This window comes from Salvelinus sp. IW2-2015, linkage group LG17 (genome assembly GCF_002910315.2).
Source record: "Salvelinus sp. IW2-2015 linkage group LG17, ASM291031v2, whole genome shotgun sequence".
Classification (NCBI taxonomy): Eukaryota; Metazoa; Chordata; class Actinopteri; order Salmoniformes; family Salmonidae; genus Salvelinus; species Salvelinus sp. IW2-2015.
The window spans coordinates 30,233,012-30,246,808 of NC_036857.1; the positions used below are offsets into that span (position 1 = coordinate 30,233,012).

General features: G+C 40.7%; 1 protein-coding gene across 3 annotated transcripts in view; it reads right to left on the reverse strand.

The window, feature by feature from the left end:
* The window catches only part of stat6 (signal transducer and activator of transcription 6, interleukin-4 induced), a 58,701-nt gene extending 45,438 nt beyond the window's left edge, over positions 1–13,263 (reverse strand). For 2 of the 3 annotated variants that reach the window (XM_024005528.2, XM_024005527.2), the window contains exon 1: positions 12,927–13,262. The gene's annotated coding sequence lies outside the window, so the exon portion shown is untranslated. Of the gene's footprint in view, positions 1–12,926 lie in introns of all 3 variants that reach the window. The other variant, XM_070448078.1, reaches the window with a different exon arrangement.
* Positions 13,264–13,797: the final 534 nt, after the last annotated feature.

Genomic DNA, 13,797 nt, shown 5'->3' on the forward strand with positions numbered 1-13,797 from the left:
AGGGTAAAATAATGAACATGTAATTGGGGAATTGAAACCAGGTGTGTAAAACAAAGACAAAACAAATGGAAAATTAAAAGTGGATCGGCGAAGAGGGACAATTACAAACTATTAAATAATTTAATGTCCCTTTGACCGGATACAGGTGATACAGGTTGAAATTGATGTAAGGAGATGAGGAAATGTTGAGTTTAGCAAGAACTTTCTGGGATTACATAATTATTCAGATTTCCTAATTAACTTCTCAAACCACAAACAGCTCAAATAGACACACACACACACGCCACCGCGCACGTGAGCCAGTGCACACACACACACAATGCATGCATGAGCACATACAGATGCACACACACACACACGCACACACATACACTGCTGGATTATTGTTGTGTTATGATGGGAGATAGTTTTTCTTCATCACTTTGGTGCCATTTTCACAAGTATGTGCTACAACTCTAGCACGAAATTCTAAACAGATCATCGAAATGGCTCATGATTCAAAACACTAAGGACATTTGCAATTGACTGAAGACAACAAACAAATACAAACTATATACACTGCCGTTCAAAAGTTTGAGGTCACTTAGAAATGTCCTTGTTATTGAAAGAAAAGCAAAGAAAATTGTCCATTAAAATAACATCAACTCCGGGATGCTGGCCTTCTATGCAGAGTTGCAAAGAAAAAGCCATATCTCAGACTGGCCAATAAAAAGAAAAGATTAAGATGGGCAAAATAACAGACACCGAACAGAGGAACTCTGCCTAGAAGGCCAGCATCCCGGAGTCGCCTCTTCACTGTTGATGTTGAGACTGGTGTTTTGCGGGTACTATTTAATGAAGCTGCCAGTTGAGGACTTGTGAAGCATCTGTTTCCCAAACTAGACATGCTAATGTACTTCTCCTCTTGCTCAGTTGTGCATTGGGCCTCCCAATCCTCTTTCAATTCTGGTTAGAGCCAGTTTGCGCTGTTCTGTGAAGGGAGTAGTACACAGCGTTGTACGAGATCTTCAGTTTCTTGGCAATTTCTCGCAATAGCCTTCATTTCTCAGAACAAGAATAGACTGACGCGTTTCAAAAGAAAGGTCTTCGTTTCTGGCCATTTTGAGCCTGTAATCGAACCCACAAATGCTGATGCTCCAGATACTCAACTAGTCTAAATAAGGCCAGTTTTATTGTTCTTTAATCAGCACAACAGTTTTCAGCTGTGCTAACATAATTGAAAAAGGGTTTTCTAATGATCAATTAGCCTTTTAAAATGATAAACTTGGATTAGCTAACAACATGCCATTGGAACACAGGAGTGATGGTTGCGGATAATGGGCCTCTGTACGCCTATGTAAATATTCCATAAAAAATCTGCTGTTTACAGCTACAATAGTCATTTACAACATTAACAATGTCTACACTGTATTTCTGATCAATTTTATGTTGTTTTAATGGACCAAAAATGTATGTTCTCTTTCAAAAACAAGGACATTTCTAAGTGACCCCAAACTTTTGAATGGTAGTGTATATAAGTGTTATCAGTTTAGAGTCGAAACCGTTTAAAATGGAGGCCCCTATCTGGAAACTTCTTTCTCAAATCAAAGCATCCAAATCACATTCTGTGCATGTGTTATTATACACACACGTTTCTCACGTTTCTCTCTTTACTCACCCTCTTGTGAACCCTCAACCAATTTGGTCGATAGGATGATGTAGCCTATCTCTCTGCCTCAAATTTCAGAACAGCTGCGATTTGACCGAAGGTTCCAAAAATATACAGTGCATTTGTAAAGTATTCAGACCACTTGACTTTTTCAAAACATTTTTACATTACAGCCTTGTTCTAAAACGGATAAAATTATTTTATCAATCTACACACAATACCCCATAATGAGAAAGCAAAAACAGGTTTTTAGAAATGTATTAAAAATAAAAAACAGAAATACCCTATTTACATAAGTATTCAGACCTTTTACTATGAGACTCGAAATTGAGCTCAGGTGCATCCGGTTTCCATTGATCATCCTTGAGATGTTTCACAACTTAATTGGAGTCCACATGTGATAAATTCAACTGATTGGACTGGATTTGGAAAAGCTCACACCTGTCTATATAAGGTCCCACAGTTGACAGTGCTTGTCAGAGCAAAAACCAAGCCGTGAAGTCAAAGAAATTGTCCATAGAGTTCCGAGACAGGATTGTGTCGAGGAACAGATCTGGGGAAGGGTACCAAAACATTTCTGCAGCATTGAAGGTGCCCAAGAACACAGCAGCCTCCATCATTCTTAAATGGAAGAAGTTTGGAACCACCAAGACTCTTCCTAGAGCTGGCCACCCGGCTAAACTGAGCAATCGCCCGGCCAAACTGAGCAATCAGGCATTTATGGTAGAGAGGCCAGACAGAAGCCACTCCTCAATAAAAGGCACGACAGCCCGCTTGGAGTTTGCCAAAAGGCACCTACAGGACTCAAGCTTCTCTGGTCTGATGAAACCAAGATTGAATTCTTTGGCCTGAATGCCAAGCGTCACTATGACGTGGTAAGGTCGGCCCCAGGTGCAGAGAAGATACCAGACGAGGAATCAGTGGTTAAGGATAAACATATTACTTTACTGAGAAACAGTAGCCGCAAGATCACAGTATACTTGAGAAAAAAAAACACTAAGTCTCCAAAACCTCACTCAGGAAACAAACACACACAGTAAACATTTCAAGCTTCTGCAAAGGACAACAAAAAACACACCTCTTTTAACAGAGAAACCATAATGAGTAAATTGGAGAGTGTCGTTAATGTCTCTAGGACGGTCTCTGCCGCACACTGGTGACAGGTGGAACCATGACAGTCACGTCTGGCGGAAACCTGGCACCATCCCTACAGTGAAGCATGGTGGTGGCAGCATCATGCTGTGGGGATGTTTTTCAGTGGCAGGGAGACTAGGAGACTATTCAGGATCGAGGGAAAGACGAACGGAGCAAAGTACAAAGAGATCCTTGATGAAAACCTGCTACAGAGTGCTCAGGACTTCAGACTGGGGCGAAGGTTCACCTTCCAACAGGACATTGATCTTAAGCACACAGCCAAGACAACACAGGAGTGGCTTCGGGACAAGTCTCTGAATGTCCTTGAGTGGCCCAGCCAGAGCTCGGACTTGAACCCGATTGAACATCTCTGGTGAGACCTGTGCAGCAACGGTCCCCATCCAACCTGACAGAGCTTTAGAGGATATGCAGTGAAGACTGGGAGAGACTCCCCAAATACAGCTGTGCTAAGCTTGTAGCGTTATACCCCCAAAAAACTCAAGGCTGTAATCAGTGGCGGTTCTACCAATGGTGAGCTATACAACCCCCCCCCCCAAGTCGCCTATACCTAAATCTGAATACTTATGTAAATATCAATGGGTCTGAATACTTTCTGAATGCACTGTATAGCCAGCAGTCTGCCTCCTGTTTAGCCAATGTTCGCAATGATGATGAAAAAATAACAGTAAATCGCTTTTGACTGACTGTCTGTGTCTTGCTTGTTTGATATGCTGTGTAGGCTACATATAGCTTGCCTAAATAGCTGCATGTCACTCCCCTCCAGAAAAAATAACATGAAATTACTGTACAACCTTTAAGAAAAATATAGTTTACTTAACTAAAGTTACAGTTCGATACTTCCAAACAACCTCGTGAAAAAATATAATATCTAAATCGGAAATCTCATAGACTACAAATTGCAGGAACAGATCACTCTGTATTCAAATGGTAACAGTGTGATTTAGCCTATTAAAGAAAGAAAGTGAGATTCGGCACACAAAAAGTGTTTCTTGTGAGAATTAGGCAGGTCTGATGCCAGAAAATAAGGAAATTCTTGCCTACTTTATACATATGTAATTTTATTTTTGAAAAAAAAGTAGTGTGTAGTTCCACTAGTTAGCTACACCACTACATGGCAAAAAAGTTATTAACTACAGAAAACACTACCAAGATTTGAATGTACACTACCATTCAAAAGTTTGGGGTCACTTAGGCAGAGTTGCAAAGAAAAAGCCATATCTCAGACTGGCCAATAAAATGATTAAGATGGGCAAAAAGAACACAGACTGAACAGAGGAACTCTGCCTAGAAGGCCAGCATCCTGGAGTCGCCTCTTCACTGTTGACGTTAAGACTGGTGTTTTGTGGGTTCTATTTAATGAAGCTGCCAGTTGAGGACTTGCTGTTTCTCAAACTAGACACTCTAATGTACTTGTCCTCTTGTTCAGTTGTGCATCAGGGCCTCCCACTCCTCTTTCTATTCTGGTTAGAGCCAGTTTGCGCTGTTCTGTGAAGGGAGTAGTACACAGCGTTGTACGAGATCTTCAGTTTCTTGGCAATTTCTCGCATGGAACAGCCTTCATTTCTCAGAACAAAAATAGACTGACGAGTTTCAGAAGAAAGTTCCTTGTTTCTGGCCATTTTGAGCCTGTAATCGAACCTAGAAATGCTGATGCTACAGATACTCAACTATTCTAAAGAAGGCCAGTTTTATTTCTTCTTTAATCAGAACAACAGTTTTCAGTTGTGCTAACATAATTGCAAAATGGTTTTCTAATGATCAATTAGCCTTTTAAAGTTAGATTAGCTAGCACAAAGTGCAATTGGAACACAGGAGGGATGGTTGCTGATAATGGGCTGTACGCCTATGTCTATGTTCCATAAAAAATCTGCCGTTTCCAGCTACAATAGTCATTTACAACATTAACAATGTCTACACTGTATTTCTGATCAATTTCATGTTATTTTAATGGACAATAAATGTGCTTTTCTTTCAAAAACAAGGACATTTCTAAGTGACCCCAAACTTTTAAACAGTAGTGTATATAGTTGGAACTACCACCAAGCTACTGCAAAATTTAAAAAGTTATTAAAATTACTAGTTGAACTGCATGTAGTTCACTACTCCCCATTCCCCAACACTGGAATTAGGCTAGTGGATCATGCATGTGCAGAAATCTCTGTGTTTTTACCAACGGCAAATCCAGAACCACTTGTACCTGATAAATGTGCCAAAGTTATTTAAGAACACTGTGATGTGACCTTCCACTGCAGGATAAACATAGTTTGCTATGTCTGAACCTGCACCAAGCATTATTGCTCAATGAGTATGTATGCAATGTGCTCGAGTTCTTGGATTTCTAAGGAAAGGATCTGTGATTGGACGATGACTCAAAAGCACATTTAAGTTCCTAGAAACTTCTAAATCTGGGCCTAGGCCTAACGATGATACTAACAATGTTGTTTCTCCTTATCAACCATGTTTTGTGTATCCCTGAGGTAGCCTACTGTCAATGGTGTATAAGTCAGGTCTGGCATTGAAGTGTACATACAACACACAAGGTTTACAAAGATACTGTACATACCAGTTGGGGTACAATCACTCAAATTGGTCTCATATTGGAAACTTTGGTCCAAAACATATCACTTTGTCAAACTGAAAATGGCTAATATGTGACATCCCCCCTCATTCCAGACAGCAACCCATATAGGTAGTAGGTGTAAACCTACATTCTAATAAATGGTTCCTTCAGTCTAAAAATGTCCTTCCTGTTCATCATGTTAAGTTTGTACACCGCAAATGTTAAGCTTGCACTTTTAATATTTTATTATAAAATTATTAACATTGTTATTTATGTACTGTATCTGAGTGGTAACTATCACAACATTGGGATATGCATAGGTTCTTAATATAAAACTTAATAAAACTAAATGGCCCATTATTTAGAAGGTATTTTTTCTTCTCCGTGATGTTACATACAAACCAGTATCTGCTTTGCTTCAACCTTGGTTTATAAAGACTCATTTATTAGACATTTGAGAGAACACACAGCTGACATGTTGAGTTCCATCTAAAATAGCAGCTACATATTATAACAAGCTTGCTGTATTGCCCAGTAAATAATTATTGAACTATATCTAAATAAGAATTATCGGAGGATGTGCTCTACCTTTACCTGCCTTGTGTTTGTGTAAATGACATTCCATATGTCCTATTTATATATGAAAACTGTACATATTCATTGAGTACTTTATAAATCACTGGATGTAAATGATTTTTGTTTGAAAAAAGAACTGGTTTACATGTGATGTCCCTAGTCTTTAAAAAAAAAACTACAATAAATAGTCACAATACAACATCCTTCGGACCTGGCAAGGAAAAACAATATAAGCCATTCAGCAGATGCTTTTCTCCAAAGCAATTTACAGTCATGCGTTCATACCAGAATGGTATCAAACCCAGAATGAATGGTGGATTGGCCACTGTGGGTGACAATCCAGCACTTGTGGAAAGAGGAAATTAGGAATATATGTATAATTATTTAACTACAGGTAGATGTGAAGTGAGATAGCTGTAAGTAGCAGTGGAAGTATTATTTGTCTGTTAGTTTACTTCAATTAGGATATCAGCGTTGTGTTCGAGACCACTTAAAGCGAGACTGATTCAAGATCAAGACCGGGGCGAATCAAGTACGAGTCAAGACCAAGACCGGAGGGGGGTGAGACCGACTCAAGACCAAGACCGGAGGGGGGTGAGACCGACTCAAGACCAAGACCGGAGGGGGGTGAGACCGACTCAAGACCAAGACCGGAGGGGGTGAGACCGATTCAAGACCAAGACCGGAGGGGGGTGAGACCGACTCAAGACCAAGACCGGAGGGGGGTGAGACCGACTCAAGACCAAGACCGGAGGGGGTGAGACCGACTCAAGACCAAGACCGGAGGGGGGTGAGACCGACTCAAGACCAAGACCGGAGGGGGGTGAGACCGACTCAAGACCAAGACCGGGGGGGTGAGACCGACTCAAGACCAAGACCGGAGGGGGTGAGACCGACTCAAGACCAATACCAGGAGGGGAGCGAGAGGTCCGAAACAGAGTCAAGACAGAGACCGGAGGGGGGTGAGACCGACTCAAGACCAATACCAGGAGGGGAGTGAGACCGACTCAAGACCAATACCAGGAGGGGAGTGAGACCGACTCAAGACCAATACCAGGAGGGGGGTGAGACCGACTCAAGACCAAGACCGGAGGGGGGTGAGACGCGACTCAAGACCAAGACCGGAGGGGGGTGAGACCGACTCAAGACCAATACCAGGAGGGGAGCAAGAGGTCCGAAACAGAGTCAAGACAGAGACCAGAAAAATGTGAGTCCAATGCAAGACCATGACTGTAATTTTGTCAAATCATCAACATAATAAAAGTTCAAAATGTCCAATATTTCTGTGTTCATATTTCAGAAGAACATACTGTATGGACATTTATTCTTTACACATTCAGAATGGCGAAAAAAATGCATGCCGATTGCAAATAGAGCCACTCTACAAATGTCTACTAACCCAAAGACAGTGGGGAACAATGAGGGCCATCTATGCTTTCAGAGAAAGGCTAAGGATTTATAAAATAATTTAAAAAAATAAATAATATTATTATTTTCAATTATGTTCTGATTCAATCTTTTCAGTTTTTGTTAGAAAGGAAAGGGTTAGCAAAAAAATTCTATCAGGATTTTTCTTTGGTGGTCTCAGCTAGCTAAGTCTGTCATTGGCTAGGCCATCAGAAGCTTGATTGAAGGCATCTGCCATTCAACTGTATTAGTGTCACCCCACATTTTGGAGTGAGAGTGGAATCAACCAATTACATTGACTCGTAATGGGTGGGACCGTTTTTACGAAAACATGGAAACTTCTGCCTTCTCGACGGCCAACAGGTCACTGTGCAATAGCTAGAAGTAGTTTTCCCACAGTCTAGCTAGCTAGCTTTTGTTGTAGGCTAGTTTGCAGCAGCTGCACCAGGTGTTATCGAAGAGGACGTTGTTGCTAATTTGTTGGCTTCTCCCTTTTCAAGAATAACTTTCAAAAATAAGTTTCAAATTATCATCATGTGGTGAGTGGAACTGTGTTAATTATTGCAACTCTCATGCTGTTGTTAGCCATCGCTTTGAAAATAACTTGTGTGTGAAACATTGTTGCATTTAAACTTTACATCACCTTTGGTGCAAAACGTGAAATGTTTTTTGCAATGTGAAGTAATAGTTGTAAATTGAGATTGGGAAATGCTTAGCCTAATGGTTGTGTTTTTGTATTCTTATGATTGGGACCTACTGGCTTATTATCTCAGAGTGATAAGACTGCTGTCTTTCCATCGGCCCTATGCAGTAGTGTAGCGGTGCCTGGAGAAGTGGGTCCTGTGTAAAGGTAAGGTGCCCTGTGTGAAAAATCCTAGATTTTCCTATAGATTTTTCAGATTTTCACTGTCAAAATCACACTTTTTAAAATAAAATACAAAAAATGACAGATGTGATGTTCTAAGTCCACAACAACGCTTAAACCACATCATGAGACCATTTTTGAGGTCTTGGAAAAATTGACAAATATATTTTTGGAGGGTGTAATTGCCCTTTAATTCTTTCCTACCTACCAGCTACTGATGTCATTATTCTGTGAGCTTCTCCATGTGACAACCAGTTGAGAGCTGCATGCTCTTGCTGCCTGCAGATTATATTCTGCTGAAACTAGGCTATGTGTGCTGCACGGATGTGAATATATTTCACATGCTTTGCAATTGTGTAGGTTACTTCGTGCATGATTTCTCTATTGTACTACATAATTAATAAGTCGTATACCTCCACTAAATTACTTTGATACGTAACAGAAGGGATTAAGAAGTGAGTATAGGCAATGCCCACTGAAAAACAAAGTGGGTATATGGCTTATACCTGCTTATAGCCTCTACTACACCACTGGCCTTTTGTGATTTAAAAAAAGTGCACTCTCTTACATGAGTGCGCTGGTATTACGGTTGCTGTCCTTTCAGCATCAGGAGCCTGTCAGACACTGAAGGCCTAGGTCCAATCACACACTGAAGGCCTATGTCCTACAGGTTTGCTACTGTGCAAACATGTCTATAATAGGGAATAACATAAAGCCTGTTAATATTACCTTCTGTCAACCCTTACTAATAGTGAGCTTGCAAATATCAAACTATTTCCTCCACTCTTCCCTACCAGCGAGTCAACGAAATTCTGACAAAGTTTGAGGATATTTTTAAATTAAAGTAAAGGACAGTAATGTTACTATTAAAGTAGGAATCCAAGGTTTCAATAGGCGATAAGATAATATTGTTTCAAGAAAAGGGTGTATATATTTTGCCTGGCGAATCGCTTTTATGCGCTGAATGAATGAAGCCGATATACTACATCACCAAAAGTATGTGGACACCTGCTCATCGAACATCTCATTTCAAAATCATGGGCATTAATATGGAGTTGGTCCCCCTTTGCTGCTATAACATCCTCCACTCTTCTGGGAAGGCTTTCCACTAGATGTTGAAACATTGCTGCAGGGACTTGCTTCCATTCAGCCACAAGAGCATTATTAAGGTCGGGCACTGATGTTGGGAGATTAGGCCTGGCTCGCAGTCAGCGTTCCAATTCATCCCAAAGGTGTTCGATGGGGTTGCCTGCACAGAGCCCTGGCCTCAAGTCAAGTTCTTCCAAGCCGATCTCGACAAACCATTTCTGTGTGGACCTCGCTTTGTGCATGGGGGCATTGTCATGCTGAAACAGGAAAGGGCCTTCCCCAAACTGTTGCCACAAAGTTGGAAGCACAGAATCACCTAGAATGTCATTGTATGCTGTAGTGTTAAGATTTCCCTTCACTGAAACTAAGGGCCCTACCTGAACAATGAAAAACAGTGCCAGACCATTATTCCTCCTCCACCAAACATTACAGTTGGCACTATGCATTGGGGCAGGTAGCGTTCTCCTGGCATCCGTCAAACCCAGATTCGTCCATCCAACTGCCAGATGGTGAAGCGTGATTCATCACTCCAGAGAACACTTTTCCACTGCTCCAGAGTCCAATGGCTGCGAGCTTTACACCCCTTCAGTCGACGCTTGGCATTGCGCATGGGGATCTTAGGCTTAAGTGCGGCTGCTCGGCCATGGAAAACCACTTCATGAAGCTCCCAACGAACAGTTATTGTGCTGACGTTGCTACCAGAGGCAGTTTGGAACTCGGTAGTGAGTGTTGCAACCGAGAACAGATTATTTTTACGCGCTACGAGCTTCAGCACTTGTCGGTCCCGTTCAGTGAGCTTGTGTGGTCTACCACTTCGCGGCTGAGCCGTTGTTGCTCCTAGATGTTTCCCCTTCACAATAACAGCACTTACAGTTGATCAGGGCAGCTCTAGCAGCGCAGAAATTTGATGAACTGACTTGCTGTCAAGGTACCATCCCTATGACGGTGCCACGTTGAAAGTCACTGAGCTCTTCAGTAAGAACATTCTACTGCCAATGTTTTTTCATGGAGACTGCATGGCTGAGGCTGTGCTCGATTTTAGACGCATGTCAGCAGTGAGTGTGGCTGAAATAGCAAAATCCACGAATTTGAATGGTGTCCACATACATTTGAAGTCGGAAGTTTACATACACCTTAGCCAAATACATTTAACCTCAGTTTTTCACAATTCCTGACATTTAATCCTAGTAAAAATTCCCTGTCTTACGTCAGTTAGGATCCCCACTTTATTTTAAGAATGTGAAATGTCAAAATAATAGTAGAGAGAATGATTTATTTCAGCTTTTATTTCTTTCATCACATTCCCAGTGGGTCAGAAGGTTACATACACTCAATTAGTATTTGGTAGCAAATTTGGTTGCCTTTAAATTGTTTAACTTGGGTCAAACGTTTCGGGTAGACTTCTACAAGCTTCCCACAATAAGTTGGGTGAATTTTGGCCCATTCCTCCTGACAGAGCTGGTGTAACTGAGTCAGGTTTGTAGGCCTCCATGCTCGCACACGCTTTTTCAGTTTTGCCCACAAATTTTCTATAGGATTGAGGTCAGGGCTTTGTGATGGCCACTCCAATACCTTAACTTTGTTGTCCTTAAGCCATTTTGCCACAACTTTGGAAGTATGCTTGGGGTCATTGTCCATTTGGAAGACCCATTTGCGACCAAGCTTTAACTTCCTGACTGATGTCTTGAGATGTTGCTTTAATATATCCACATAATTTTACTTCCTCATGATGCCATCTATTTTGTGAAGTGCACCAGTCCCTCCTGCAGCAAAGCACCTCCACAACATGATGCTGCCACCCCCGTGCTTCACGGTGGGATGGTGTTCTTCGGCTTGCAAGCATCCTCCTTTTTCCTCCAAACATAACGATGGTCATTATGGCCAAACTGTTCTATTTGTGTTTCATCAGACCAGAGGACATTGCTCCAAAAAGTACAACCTTTGTCCCCATGTGCAGTTGCAAACCGTAGTCTGGCTTTTTTATGGTGTTTTTCGAGCAGTGGCTTCTTCCTTGCTGAGCAACCTTTCAGGTTATGTCGATATAGGACTCGTTTTACTGTGGATATAGATACTTTTGTACCTGTTTCCTCCAGCCTCTTCACAAGGTCCTTTGCTGTTGTTCTGGGATTGATTTGCACTTTTCGCACCAAAGTACGTTCATCTCTAGGAGACAGAACGCATCTCCTTCCTGAGCGGTATGTCGGCTGCATGGTCCCATGGTGTTTATACTTGCATACTATTGTTTGTACAGATGCACTGGACCCTTCAGGCGTTTGGAAATTGCTCCCAAGGATTAACCAGACTTGTGGAGGTCTACCATTTTTTTTCTGAGGTCTTGGCTGATTTCTTTTGATTTTCCCATGATGTCAAGCAAAGAGGCACTGAGTTTGAAAGTAGGCCTTGAAATACATCCACAGATACACCTCCAATTGACTCAAATGATGTCAATTAGCCTATCAGCAGCTTCTAAAGCCATGTCATCATTTTCTGGAATTTTCCAAGCTGTTTAAAAGGCACAGCCAACCTAGTGTATGTAAACTTCTGACCAACTGCAATTGTGATACGGTGAATTATAAGTGAAATAATCTGTCTGTAAACAACTGTTGGAAAAATTACTTGTGTCATGCACAAAGTAGATGTCCTAACCGACTTCCCAAAACTATAGTTCGTTAACAAGAAAATTGTGGAGTGGGTGAAAAACAAGTTTTAATGACTCCAACTCTAATCTTCCCGACTTCAACTGTACTTTTGTATATATAGTGTAATTATTCGTTTTTTACTCCGCTGGTCTCAGGAAGAAATTACGAGTCCCCACTGTCCGAGACTTAGTCAATGTATCCGACACTGATACAAGACCGAGACATTCAATGTATGGTCTCGAGACCAAACAACACTGGATGGTAGGGTAAGATAAATTGTTTTTACATGCATTTGTTCATTCAATAAAAAGGGGGGTTTTGAAAACCATACAATCAATCATGATTGTAGGCCTGATACACATGCAACTCAGACGACAACAACAACAACCACTGGTGACACTTTACATTACAGTGGCCTAGGCTAATGTTGAATTATTCCTGTAAGTACAGTGTAGCTAGCCTATGGTACTTACTTATTCTTACACTGTACTTCTTACAGTTAAACTACTTAACTACTTACTTACTACTACTACTTACAACCATATAATAATGGGTTAATAAGCCACAGTGATCATAACCATGATGATTTTAAATAAGTTAGACTACTAAAAATCACTAGTTTGAGAACTTCATGTCGGCCTAGAATAGCAGAACATAGAGACAACTCAAGACATAACGTCAAGACATAAACAGAGTGAGGAAGGCCGACCTTAAATAATCATAGCCTGAATAATCATGGGTCTGCTTATGCATGTTGATATAAATTATAATTATATGACAGTGTTGGTAGTTGTATTCTAAAAATATTTGATCTTATAAATTGTTGACGAACTTCAACTGAAGAAAGCACTTTCGATTGCGCAGTGAACGCACCAACAGGCTGCCAAAACGATTAAAACTTGAATGTTTGATAAAAATCGATCTTCTGTGTAGTTATTGCATAATTTAACTCCAATATGAGACATATTTAGGATATCAATAACTTACCGTTCACAAACTCAATAAAAGTCAGCTATAAACATTTCAAAAGAGTTAGATATAATTCCGTTCCGTTTCTTCTCTCCGTCTTCCCTCACTCATGTGAAGACAGCTGAATATGTATATCGTACAGTTGTAACGTCAATCCATCTACAACAGCATAGCCTGTTGACTATTAGGCTATTTCTTAAAAGTTTAGCAAAGGAAAAAAAAATGTCGCGGCCGAATAAGGTTTTGGTGCAATAAGGTGAACGAGGAGGAGAGGACTTCCCTGTTAGGCATAACGCAAATATACGCATTTAATAATGTAGGCTACGGAAGTGATCGTGGATCACATTTACGTTCACATACTTAAGGGGGAGGGGGGAATAAAAAAATACATAGCAGGGTAGCCTGCTTATGGAACAACAGTTTCATGGTATCAATAACATTTGGTTTGTATTCACACTTTTTATTTTTTTTATTTTTTTACAAATTTACCACAAATTAGTGAGTTGTTTATGTTTCGGTTTGCTCTAAATTGTGCAAGAAACCATCCCCTTCTTATAAAAGATATATGGAGTTATTATGTATTATTATACGGATATATGGTCTATAATACTTCAATAATACCATTCCACCTCTACATATATTCAAATTAAGGGGCCTGTGATATAGTCAGTGGCTTATCTGTAAAATAGAGACCATTTGAAACTACTATAGGCCAGTATGTAAATTCTATCTGCTATTGAGGAAGCATTAAATACATTCGATATGCATATGCATATCATAGCTCTAGTTTAGATCCCTGTAATATGGATACCGTCCATAGGACGGAGTTGAGTTTACTTTGCCATTGCATATCCGTGTAAAATGACTGCGTAAACGACTAAGCTGCTGG